Here is a 13394-nt window from a genome sequence, read left to right as displayed (position 1 = left end):
GAGTTTCAGTGGTTAGAACACTCTCTGCTGGCAAGCTCTCCTCTTACAGGGAAGGTGCACAGATATCTGGTGTTTGGACCTCCTCCTGGCCGAAGAAGAAGGCCCAAAACAGGACCTTTCACAGATGCTGTGTTGCTTTGGCAGGTCACAGAAGCTGTCAGCTTCTGTGGTGCACACTCTCACTTGTGCAGACTAAGTTCCTAAGTTCAGTGGAGTCCCGGATCCAAGATGGTGCTCCCTGCTCCTGAGGCAGAGGGCTCCCGTTCAGGGAGGACCACTGTCCTCTGGCTGTGAGGGTGCCAGATGTCTGCGGCCCTAAAAGGGTGCTGGCTCAGCGGCTCTGTGGCTCCCGCCTGTCCCAGAAGCTGTCTGCCTCTGTGGTGCACACTCTCACCTGTGCAGACTAAGTTCCTCCCAGAATTTCATATAGCATCTGTTAACATAACATCTGTGTTCTCCTGGTTGGAAATTGACCTCCACCAATTAGAGAAATACCTACTCCTGTAACTAACAAAACCCACTGAACTTAATTTTGAACATACATGTTGGTAAGTATTTTCATCTTGTTCCAACAATTTAGGCTATGAAAATTATTGGTAGTTGTTACTTCTTGGCAAAAATAATCTTGTCTATCTGTTCATATTCATAATTTGTTATGAGTAAATACTCTATGAGGAATTTATGTGGTGTATTATATTTGTTTGATCTACCGCTATGTCATCAGTAATAATTGTGATTTTATTTACATTCATGTGATATAATGCTTCATTAAATACATTTTCTTGAATGTGATTGTACTAAAGTGTACTCATCTACTGTAATTTTCATTACTCCTTGATTTCCTAATCTTTTTCTTTTTCTATGAATTTGGTAAGGCATTCTTTGGTGAATTATAGTGTAAAAATTACTACACACATTTTTCGATTAAAAAGAGAACATTGTACTTTATACCAATTCCAATATTTTATATTTATATCCCAATAATTTGCGTGTTTTGTTTTTGTGTGCATGTATATAGCTGCAAGGGCTGCCCATATTCATCCTCTGCACTAATGAACTAGTCTTTTATTACATTTGTAAATTACAAAGGAAATATAAAGTAGAAGAACTTTTTTTGTTGTTTGGATCTAGCTACTGTGCTGAGACACATTTAGGAAAATATAGTGTAACATTAAAAGTTGTAGACACTGGTTATAAATTCTATCATTAGTAGGCACAAAGCTGTTCTTGTAGTAATGGCTTAGCAACTTATTTCAACAAATGTTCCCTTTAGACTATCTTTTAATATTGTTTTGTAAACTAATTTTTGGTTATGTAAGGGTGGAGTTAATTAAGCAAGTGCTACTTTGTAAAGAGAGCATGTAAAAGGCAATAAGATGTTTCCTCCAGTGCTGATTAAGGCTGAGAGTAGTTTTCTTAGCACCAATTGGGTAAGGAGCATGACAGCATTGGGGCAAAGGGGTCAAGCTGAAAGAGGCTTGGCCTAGTGATTGACACATACAGATAAATATAGCCTAGCCAGCAGATTATTGACTTACATCATTCTTTATTTCTTAAATTTTAATTTGTTTTGCTTGTTTGGCTGCACTGAAATTGAATCTGGAGTATATACATGCTAAAGATACACTACCAGTGGGCTATGCGTATGGCTGTATGACATTATTAAACTGTTACTTTTTCTTAGTATGTATGTGTATGCATCCATATGTGTGCCCACATGTGTATGCAGTGTGAGGTGTATACATGTCTATGCATGTGTGTGTTACTGTGTGTTTATATTTCTACGTATGCATTATGAATGAAGGTTCTTGTAGAGTCCTGGAAAAAGACAAGGAACCTTTGTTACTAGTGTGACAGGTGATTTTGACCTGCCCTACTGTGAATTAAATGCTCTGGAAGAGCAGTGATTGCTTTTAACTGTCGTACCAAACTGAGCCAAACATGATCTCATGTTGAATGGAATTATTTTAACAGATTTCTTATTAACAACCCAAAGATAAAAGTGCAATTGGAGTAAGAAAAGCATGAAAGAGACTGCAACAAAAAATTTGGTAAGATATGAGATTTATTGATCTTGTTAAATGTGAGTTACAAGAGTGAGCATTCCAAGATTACATAAATATCACAGAGCTCTCAGAGTGATGTTTACAGCTCTGCATGGAAGATGAACATTTTTATAATTAACCACACTAGAATTTACCTTTGTTTAAAATATTCAGAAACCAATTCTTTTGCTTGCTAAGTTGCTAATGTGAGATTTGCATGTGGATGCTTAGTAAAAATTATTCCAGTAAGTAGTAAAATCATCTTCCCTTATGTAACATTTTATCACAAATGAGATCTGAATTATGTTCTACTCCCAAAAAGAAGATTCAAACAAAAATACAAATCATCATCTATCTTTTCCTCTTTTGTCAAGGCAAACCACTTCATGTATGTACATAGGTAGGTAAGTAGGTAGGTAGGTATATATTTGAGACAGAGTCTCCTTATGTAGCTAAGTTTTGGCTTGTACTCTGTAATCCTCCTACCTCAAAAATGCAAGTGCTGATATTACTAGCATGAGCTGTGAGATCAACCTAAATCTGGGCTGCTTTTCATCTACATGCATGAGTGATGGGAATTGTTATTGCATTAGTAACTGACCCCAAAGAAACCTAAAACATTATTAAGAAGCAAATATTTGCTGTTGTAAAGGCTTAAATATTATGAGGTGATTTGATGATGGAAATTAACATAACTAGATGCTCCTGAGAGATGCAAACTCATTTAGAAGGACACCATGGATATGAAGTATGTGGATTTCTTGTTGCTTCTTTAAAATATATGCTTTGAAACATCAGTATTCAGTGAGGATATACAAAGACTTTGGGAGTTGTCATTGTCATGATAAGGATATAAAAAGTATAACATTGAAAAGACTTTGATTATCTTAGGATATGTGACAACTTAAATCTCAGTGGAAGCTCTCATACTAAATACTGAAATTAGGGATATATATATATATAGATTCACAGGATAGAACTGACTCAGGGGCAGATATTATAAACTGTTGGTATCCATAACGAGCTAAAGACACACAGTAGAAGCAGATTTACACTAAAATGGAAATAAGTTATTTTGAGGGTAATGGAACAGGAAGGACATGTTTACTTCTAAGCTTTGCCACTAGGAAATTTAAATATTCTAATCCATGGCAACTTAAGAAAATAAAGTAAACAACAACAACAACAAATTCTTTTAATGCTCATAAATTAAAGGAAACAACTAACCACTGTAAAGCACACTGAGTCTTCTCCACTGACAGACTAAATCTCCACAAGGAGAGGGATTATCAACAAAGGAGTATTTCCAAATTCTGTTCTTGTCTTTTTATTGAGCTAGAGATATTATGTAGCTGAAAACATTTATGATTTCCATAGCCCAGGGATATGTACTCACTAAAAGATTGAGATTTATTCAAAAGATATCAAAACATTCCTATTTTTCTTTGCATTACTACCATGCTAAAAATCCTCTAGTGTAGTAACAATGAATTACAGCTGTGCGTGCTATGTGACAAAGAATGTACATAAGGAGTTCTTAGGGACACATAAGACAATGAGTTAGACAGGAAAAGCACACAAAGGAGGTTGATTCTTTTGGCATGAACAGCAAGCTACATTAAAAATTAATCACAGGCAAAAGTCTAGTTAAATGAACATGATAACTATCACTAAAGGCCTGTCTCTCTTTTCCTATTTCCTGAGACATGATGCTCGGGTTTCAATCAAAGATTAAAAGGCATGCTACTAGATAACTAAAAATATTATGATGAATAGTTTTATAAGCATCAGAACCAGAGGTATCATGAATATATTAAAGAATCAAATGAATGCATTAGAAAACATAAAAGAGAATACAATACAACCAAAAGCTGAAAAGCTTAATAGAGAGTGAATTTAAAAAAGAAAGCATGATATGAAAGCTAGAGGGTATTTTGTAGGTTCATTCATAGGCTGAACATAGAAGGAATGAGTGGCTGTATATTATCACAATAGTCACTCCCAGAACTGCATGGAATGCAAAGCAGCAAAATAAATAAATAAATAAAAAGAATAAATAGAGATGAAGAAACAATGAAATAATTAACTCTCAAGTTTAATGGAATGTCTGGGAAAGAACAGAGTTGAGCAGGGGAAATTTTGAAATTACAATAGCCAATAAATTTCTAACATTTCTACTAGGCAGTAACCACAAATATACAAACAAATAAGTAAATCCTGAAAAAAATATATGTAAGCCTTTCAGAGTTAAACTACAACAAGCTACAGATTCTATGGAAATGTTAGCAGGAAGCACTCGAGACAAGGATGGTCTGCATAGAGTTAATCAACAGTCAGAATACCTGAAGACTGATAGAAGCTATTCAGTTAGACAGGTACTAGCAAGAAACAGTAAATGTATTGAAATAAAAATAACCATATGAAAACAATATCTTTGCACTCACTGATGTTGTAAACAATGATCACAAATATTTCTTTCACAACACTTCTCTGATATTTTAAAAACACTAGATGTCATTTTGACACTGTTTACTCTTCTTGAAATATTAGCATATTTTAAAATGCATAAGAAGTGAGACAACTACTTAAAAATGGAGACCGAGGAAATGGTTTTGTAAGTAAAGTTCCTGTAACAACAACAACAACTACTACAACAACAAAATAGACTTCCATGTGTTCACTGGGGCTGGGCTCCCCATGATCACTTGATAACTGTGTTGCAATATGTCCAGTTTTCTGAGATGGTCTCTATTTGCTGAAATATACTCTTCGTAAATGATGATGATAGCTATGCTTGTTGTGAGAAGGATATGATTTAAATGTACAAAGGAATGATGCTGATACAGCAAAGTAGCGGAAGCAGATTCCTCTACAAGGCACAGTAAGCAGGCTAGGTATCCAGTATTAGGCATAATCTTCCTTTTGTTGTGTGGGCATTAAATCCAGCTGACAGAAGTTTCATCCTATAATACTTAAATGTCCTACAGGGTATCAGTTCTCAAATACCCTGGTGTACTACATTAAACTAGACTATTCGATGTTACTGATACACATATGCAAGACAGTGCTAACATTATCTCCTAAATCATTGTACCGTAGTATAACTATTTAGAATGTAGTTAGGGATTATAATTATTTAGTAAGTTGTGATTGTAAGTTCTCATAAAATTTATGATTTCCCTAGCCCTGGGTAGTTAGCAAGGATTCCAATACCAGGCAAAAGTTCTCTCATGGAAAGTGCCTTACATCCAATTAGAAAACTTCACTGCTGCCACAGTTTGTGTGCCACTGTTGTACTCTAGAGCATGCTGACAAACATCATAAGAAGCCATGCAATTTTTTTAATTGAAATACAATCACATTGATCTCTCATTTCTTTTTTCTCTTCAACCCTTCCCAGTTACTCTCCTCCAAACTCTTCTCATACCCTCCCCAATCATTATGTTGATGTGATCTTTCCCTTAATTGTGTTTATTACACACATACCTATAGTGAGATATGAGTGTGTGTATGTGTGTGCAAGTATGTGTTCACTGTGTCTGTTTCTGTGGTTTGTGTGTACATGGTTTCAAGCATGATACTACATGGGAGAGCCAATAATAGGGACCATCCATGGAGCAGGTGATTTTTCCTCCCAAGACATGCACATGCATATATGAGAAAAGAAAGATTGTGGCTTGATGGTCATGTGTTTTTGTGTCAAGATGATAAAAGGACAATTGAACTGAATAGTTTCTGTCAACTTGACCCAAGCTAAAATAATCTGAAAAGAGGAACCCTCAATTAAGAAAATACCTATATAACATAAAGTTGTTGGGAAAACTGTAGGGCATTTTTTTTAAAATATTGATGAATGATACAATTTGTGGACCATGTCATCCCTGGGTTGCTGGTCCTGGTTTCTAAATGACAGCTGGCTAGCAGGTTATAAGGAGTAAGCCAGTAAGCACCACCTCTCCAATTATCAACCCTTGCCTCCAGGTTCCAAGCCTTCTTGAGTTTCTGTCTTGATCTTCTTCAGGGATAGTTTACAATGTGGAAGTATAAGCCAAATAAACCATTTCACATCCAATTTGCATTAGATAATGTTGCTTATTATACCAATAGTAACTCTCTCTCTCTCTCTCTCTCTCTCTCTCTCTCTCTCTCTCTCTCTCTCTCACACACACACACACACACACACACACACACACACACACACACACACACACAGGTTACTGAAAATTGAGTGACTGGGCAAGACTGTATAGAGCAAGAGTGAGGTCAAGATGTGGCCAAACCCTGGAAATCTCATCCTAAGACCAGAAGGAATAGAACTGTTACCTTCATGCTCTGGACTTTCATGTCTGGTGCATGTAGACTTTGGTAGGACTCCTACCTTGAGATAGTCATCTAGCCTGATGTATAAGTTTCAGGTTATCTGTCCTTTGGCCAGCACCTGCAATTCCTCTTCATGCACACTCTCTTACACACACACACACATACACGTACACATACTACACAAATATACCACTTACCACACATACACATCCAACCACAAACCATATTCACAGAGCACATCACACACATACCACAGAGCACCTAAACACACACATACTCTCACACACACTCTCACACACATACACACACACTCACACACACATACACACACACAGACATTCAAGCAAACCAAATGTACACATACATACACATATACCCAACACCACAAACATACCAAAATGCCAGAAACATGCACACACACACACACCAAATTTCACACACACACTCACATAGACACACATCAAACACACATATACACACACCAAACACATATCACACACACTATACCAAATACTACCTAGACATACCAAACACATACTGAACACACTCCAAACACACACCAAACATGAACACACACCTACATTACCCCACCCCTAACATTTCCATATATAACCTATTTAATCTTTAAATTGGTATTTGTGTGGATGGTCATGAACCTTGGAGGAGAACCTACAAGTAAAACTACCACTTATTCAACCAGTATATTTGCTAACCATACTTTGAATATTTGTCCTTATACACACAGATAAATACTGATTTTGTTACTTGATATGTTCTCTATTGTATTGCTGCTTAGATACTTCTCCATTTTCATCTCTAGTTGATTCTGGAGTACATATCTCTTTCATTCCGTTCATATTATGACACTTTCATGTTTTGACTCTTAAAACTTTTCTCATATCTGGGATCAGCTTTTTTTTTTCTTGAACATTAGAAGCTGTTTTGCTGTATCTAGAGATTGAATCAGTCCTTCTCAATCATTACTGCAATGCTTATTCATTGTTCATTTATGTCTTATCCAACATGACTGAAGAAATTTGTGCAGAGGGTGAATCATAAGGAGACAAATATCAGTGCACCCAGGAGTTTTAAATGTTTGGATAAAGTGCAAAATCCATAGATAGATTTGTTAGTGAGGCCTAGAATAGGAGAATATGCTGCAGTTTTAGGATACATGGTAGTCAATAGCAGGGAACAATTTGAAGATCTTTGTAGGCACAGAAGAGAGAGTATCGAAATTGAGTCTATTGGGGGAGAAATTTGTCACAATACAGCACTATTGAATAATGCCAAGCACTGTAAATGTAGATAAATGATCATAACTTTGGAAGTATTTTGGAATCTATCATCATTCCAAAAACACTTGTTTAGGCCTTGTGAGAAAAACTGCACCCTTTCTTAGTATATTTCTGTGTGTGCCCCTGTTTTAAAAAAGTTCTCTTTAAAAATACAGGTAACTCACATCTTTCATCATTATCTCTTTTTTCTGAATAACTATGTATTATTGGCAAAAAGAATAAAGATAGTTTTGATTTTTTTAAACAGAATACCCATATTTTTACAAGGATAGTATTAGTCTTACAGGGTAGAAATGTATTTACATGAAAGACTAGACAACAGACACTATTGCATTTGGAATTATGCATACGTAAAAGCCCCCAGTTGATTGACAAATGCCACCTCTAGTGATATATCATGTTAATTTAGACTATTAGATGGCCTAGACCCACACATGCAGGAATGTCTTTTCATTGCCTCCTTGACCATTGTAGCAGTTAAACAACAGAGATTAATTTCTACTTAATTTAATGCATTAATATAGGCAGTGCAGTTTATAAATGACTGTGTATTTGCACAAAGAGAAATAGACTATGAAATATGCTATTTATGTCAATATGTGTCACAAAAATAACTTTCCACAAGTGTACAGTTTTATTTCTGTTGTACATTTAATGTAACTAATTTTAGGGAAGATTTTAGGTAGTTACAACTCTTCTACTGTCATGTCTAGCAAGTAAATAACAGTTGTGTAGTACATATTTCCAGTAAGACAAAGTGTAAGTAAAAGTGATTTTTTTAATAACAATACATGTACTTTCCTGTCATGCAATGATATTTATATATTTTCTCTTAGATACACTGTACATTTTCTTGAGATCTGAAAAATAAGTAACACCTACATTGTAAAACCAGTTAACTGCTAAGATGTGTTAATGCTAATATGTTCACCTAAAACAATTTGAATGGCTGATTCATTTTAATAAACAGTCAGGAATTCGTATTCAATATACACTATTAATGCCCCCACAAAGAGTACTTGTGAAAGTGATAGGATAGTCTCAATGTTATTGATTACACACCAAAAAATAATGTTACAGAAGAAGCTTGTGACCCCCAAGAAGTCATAGAGCTGAACAATATATTCTCATTTTCTTCCAGCAATTCTTTTCCTTCTTAAATATTATCAATTTTATACAATTTATATGAATGTTTTGCCTATATATGTGAGTGCATACCATATGTATCCCTGGGGCCTGCATATGACAACAGAAGGCAACAGATTCCTCAGAACTTGAATTAGAGTTGAATGGGAGCAGCCATGTGTGTGCCAGGAAACACAAATGCTATTCTGCAAATGCAAGTCACTGTCAGCTGAGCCATGCTTCTGTCTCCCCATCTTTCAAATTTTAGTCATTATAATCCTCAGTAATGTCTACCTACATAAATATATGAAATTTAAATTTTAAGCTGAATATTATTTAGGTAAGATCTAAAATTCGAAACCTTTACAGTTCTTCCATTTCCTATTATTGAATTGCATATTCAGTAGTTTTTATCTTTCATAAATTATCCAATATATTATCTAGAAAATATTCAAAAAGTCATTATTGGTCTGAGTTTTTTCCTAGTTCCTATTACATGGATGGTATTATTTAATCTTGGTAGTTATTTTTGAGGTTTTTACATCCGTTATTTTAAATGTAAAGAACATTAAAGCAGATGTGCATATGATATACAAACATAGATAACTATATTAGACATTACAGAAATGGGAATGTACTACAGAGAGGCAAATGTTGAATCAGAAAATTGGCTTAAGAGCAAGTTATGGCGTCATAAAGATGTAATGATTCCAGTACTTGGGAAGTCAAGGGATGAGGTTTGCAAATCTTAATTTACAGGCAAAATAAAGAAAAATTCTCTCAAAGGAAGCAAAAAATGTAGTAACAATTTTTTAAATGGAACACACATTGAAAAAATTCAAGTATATTTCTTTATATATTTAAAAGGCATACTTTCTAAATATACTAAGCAAAGACACATAATTTAGGCACATGTACTAAATCAGGAATGAAAAGAAAGGAGTCTCACTGTTGTTTTCCAATGTTTTCTTTCAACAACTATTTTCAAATGATAGGTCTAGCTGTGCTTTGACTCAGGTGCACCAATATTCTTGAAAAGACAGATAAAAATCAAATAGTTACAGTTACAACATGAAATATCAAATGTAATTAATGCGATGAATTAAACACATTGCACAGGAGATCAGACCCAACAGGTCAAGGACAGCTCTTCTGATAAAATAGTATTTGATCCAGGGTCAAAAACGAAAGAATAGTGTGAAAGTATTAAAGGTTTAGTGGCCACAGGGCAGAGGCAAGGACATGAAAAAGCACTTGGCACATGCCTGCAAATGATGTTTCTACTCCAGAGAAAAGAACTTTGGACTGCATTACAGAGCCAATGACACTGGTATGCCCTCCATAATAGATCTAGAGGGATGTCAGGGTACAAACCACACACTGCCCGTTAAGGCAGAAAAATATACTCACATTGACTGAGATGTGAATGCTTTTCATCATAAATATTTGTTGATACTCTCAAGAAAAGCAGTATGGATGGAACTGAGAAGCTATTGAAGCTATTGAACTGTGCATGACTTGATACCATGCTATTTAATTCACTTTGAACTCTAAGGTGAAATTACAGGTGTTACTTAAGGACACGTGTTAAGCCAGAACATAATTATATAGTACTAAAGATAGATATACTATCTCCTATTAATAAATGTATCAACCAAATATTTCTTTTTACTACCACCAGCACACTTTTCATAGTGTTCTAATCAATCAAAAAAAAAATGTCCCCTTCTCCCTAAAGTTTCTAGTTTGTACCATTAAGCTAAGACACCATGATTTTTTTTTTTTTTTTTTTGGAGTGGACATTTTCGCTATTTACATGTCCAGTGTTTTCCCCTTTCCAGGTCTCCCCTTTGAAAACCCCCTATCCCATCTCCCCTACCCCTGACTCTATGAGGGTGCTCGCCTACCCACCCACCCACCCACTCCTTTCCTCCCGCCCCTACACTGGGGCATCCAACAACTTCAGGCCCAAGGGCTGCTCCTCCCACTGATGTCCATAAAGGCCATCCTTTGCCACATATATGGCCAGCGCCATGGGTTCCTCCTTGTGTACTCTTTTGTTGGTAGTCTAGTCCCCAGGGGTTTCAGGGGTCTGGCCTGTTGACACTGTTGCTCCCTAACAGCACACCTGAAAGTTCTGATCCCATGACTTTTGTCCAGAATCCCTAGTTACTCCCTTGCTCCCAGAGAAAACATCCCAAATCCACAGCTCTGAATTCATTCTGCTTCCCTGGATCGCTGTCATTCAAATATGACAATTGTAAGTACTTAGCTTAGCCTTGTTCATGACACTCCCTTCAGTGTTTAATATTCTTTCTCTAAAGACTGTTGTTTTTTTCACTTTATTTCTTTCATTTGTCTGTTTAAAACACATCCTAGGATGTATTTTCAGGCTAGTTTTAGCCAAGACTCACCACATTTTTATTTGGTTTTCTTAGCATTTACCACTGCTCCTGTGTACCTACTTTGGTGTGCTCTGTCTGATATCTCCTACTACACTGTAAAGTTCATGGAAGCAAGGACAGTGTTTACTCCAAAGTCTAATTCTCAACACACAATTACCCAGGAGGTTATAAATAGAAAGTACTTATCTGTCAAGTGAATAAATGTAAAAAACCATAACCGCATATTTCTTACCTGTTAAATGATAAAGGGCAAGTTTTGTAATTATTGTGGCTTTTTTGTTATTGTTGAATTCTCAGTCTATGGTTTGTAAAATGTAAACTTTAGGAATTAAACTTTCAAACACTGTTTTCTGAAAAGATTCTGGCTAGGTCTCCACAATACCAGATATTGAGCCTAACTTAACAGAGTGGGGAAAAATATAGTGTTAACCTCCACAGAGGCATGCATATTTGATTACTCAAACCCTAAAGTTAAAAATGACTCTAGATTTTCTTTATTTGTAATACTATTTATACCTTCTCTCTCTCCATTAGTGTGAATAATTGAGAGTTAGGTGTATTTTTAATCATTTTCCTCATGCTTTGCTGGACTATATTGACTAGAAAATATTATGATTTTTTACACATCATATAAGTCAATTATGTAGACATTATATATATTAAAAAGGTATAACAGGCATATTAGCGTATTTGTTGAGAAGAAATTGTTTAAAAACCACATATTTCTTTTATATGGTGTCCTGGCTAGTTTTATATCAACTTGACATACCTAGAGCAATCAGAAGTTAGTGCAGCTCTACTCAGAAAATTGTCCTTAAGCTAGAGCTGTAGGCAGGACTGCAGGACATTTTCTTTATTAATGATTGATGTGGAAAGACTCACTCCATGTTCATGGTGCCATTCCTGTGTTGCTGGCCCTGGGATCTGTAAGAAAGCAGACTGGGTGAGCCTTGTGGAGCAAGCCAGTATGCCACATTCTTCCATGCCCTCTGCATCAGCTCTTGACTCCAGGTTCCTGCCCTGTTTTGAGTTCTTGTCCTGACTACTGACAATGATGTACTATGAAGGGGAAGTATAAGAAAAATAAACCCATTTTCCTCCAACTTGCTTTTGGTCATGGTATTTAATTACCATAAGCTAAAACAACAGACAACCATATCTTTCAGATAAACGAACAAACAAACAAACAAAAACTATTAGTGACTTAACAGAAGAAATAAAATGAGAACCTACCTGGGGATACTGTTCTGTCATCACAGCTACTCAGGAACATTCCCAAGTGCATAACTTGCCCAGAAAACAGTGATAGTTCAAGGTCAGTCAAGGCCAACAAGAATCCAAGTGAATTTGAAAGAAAAAAAAATATCGAAACATTTCTGGAGAAAAGACTAGGTATAGAGCATGATTGCAGAGGAAGACTGTGTATTCCATTCCTAGTACTGCATAATCCTCCTAGCAAACAAATAAAAACAAAGAACTGAGCACAAACACAGAGGCTATTGCTACTGTGCTTCATTTTGAGACCACATGCAGTGATGGTCTTAGTTTAGGGTCTTCTGACTTAAAAAGATAATGACTCTGCTAATTAGTATTCTGTCAACATAACTCAAAACAGGGTCAAATAAACAGTTTCAGTAAAATAGCTGGATATAAAGTTAACTCAAACAAGTCAATGGCCTTTCTCGACACAAAGAATAAACAGGCTGAGAAAGAAATTATGGAAACGACACCCTTCTCAATAGTCACAAATAATATAAAATATCTTGAGGTGCATGTAACTAAGGAAGTGAAAGATCTGTATGATAAGAACTTCAAGTCTCTGAAGAACGAAATTAAAGAAGATCTCAGAAGATGGGAAGATCTCCCATGCTCATGGATTGGAGGAATCAAAATAGTAAAAATGTCTATCTTGCCAAAAGCAATCTATAGATTCAATGCAATCCCCATCAAAATTCCAACTCAATTCTTCAATGAATTAGAAAGAGCAATCTGCAAATTCATCTGGAATAACAAAAAAACTAGGATAGCAAAAACTCTTCTCAAGGATAAAAAAAACTTCCGGTAGAATCATGACCTGAACTAAAGCTGTACTACAGAGCAATTGTGATAAAAACTGCATGGTACTGGTATAGTGATAGACAAGTAGACCAATGGAATAGAATTAAAGACCCAGAGATGAACCCACACAACTATGGTCACTT

Source organism: Mus caroli, chromosome 14, assembly GCF_900094665.2.
Source record: "Mus caroli chromosome 14, CAROLI_EIJ_v1.1, whole genome shotgun sequence".
Lineage (NCBI taxonomy): Eukaryota > Metazoa > Chordata > Mammalia > Rodentia > Muridae > Mus > Mus caroli.
Note: the sequence above shows the minus strand (reverse complement) of the source record.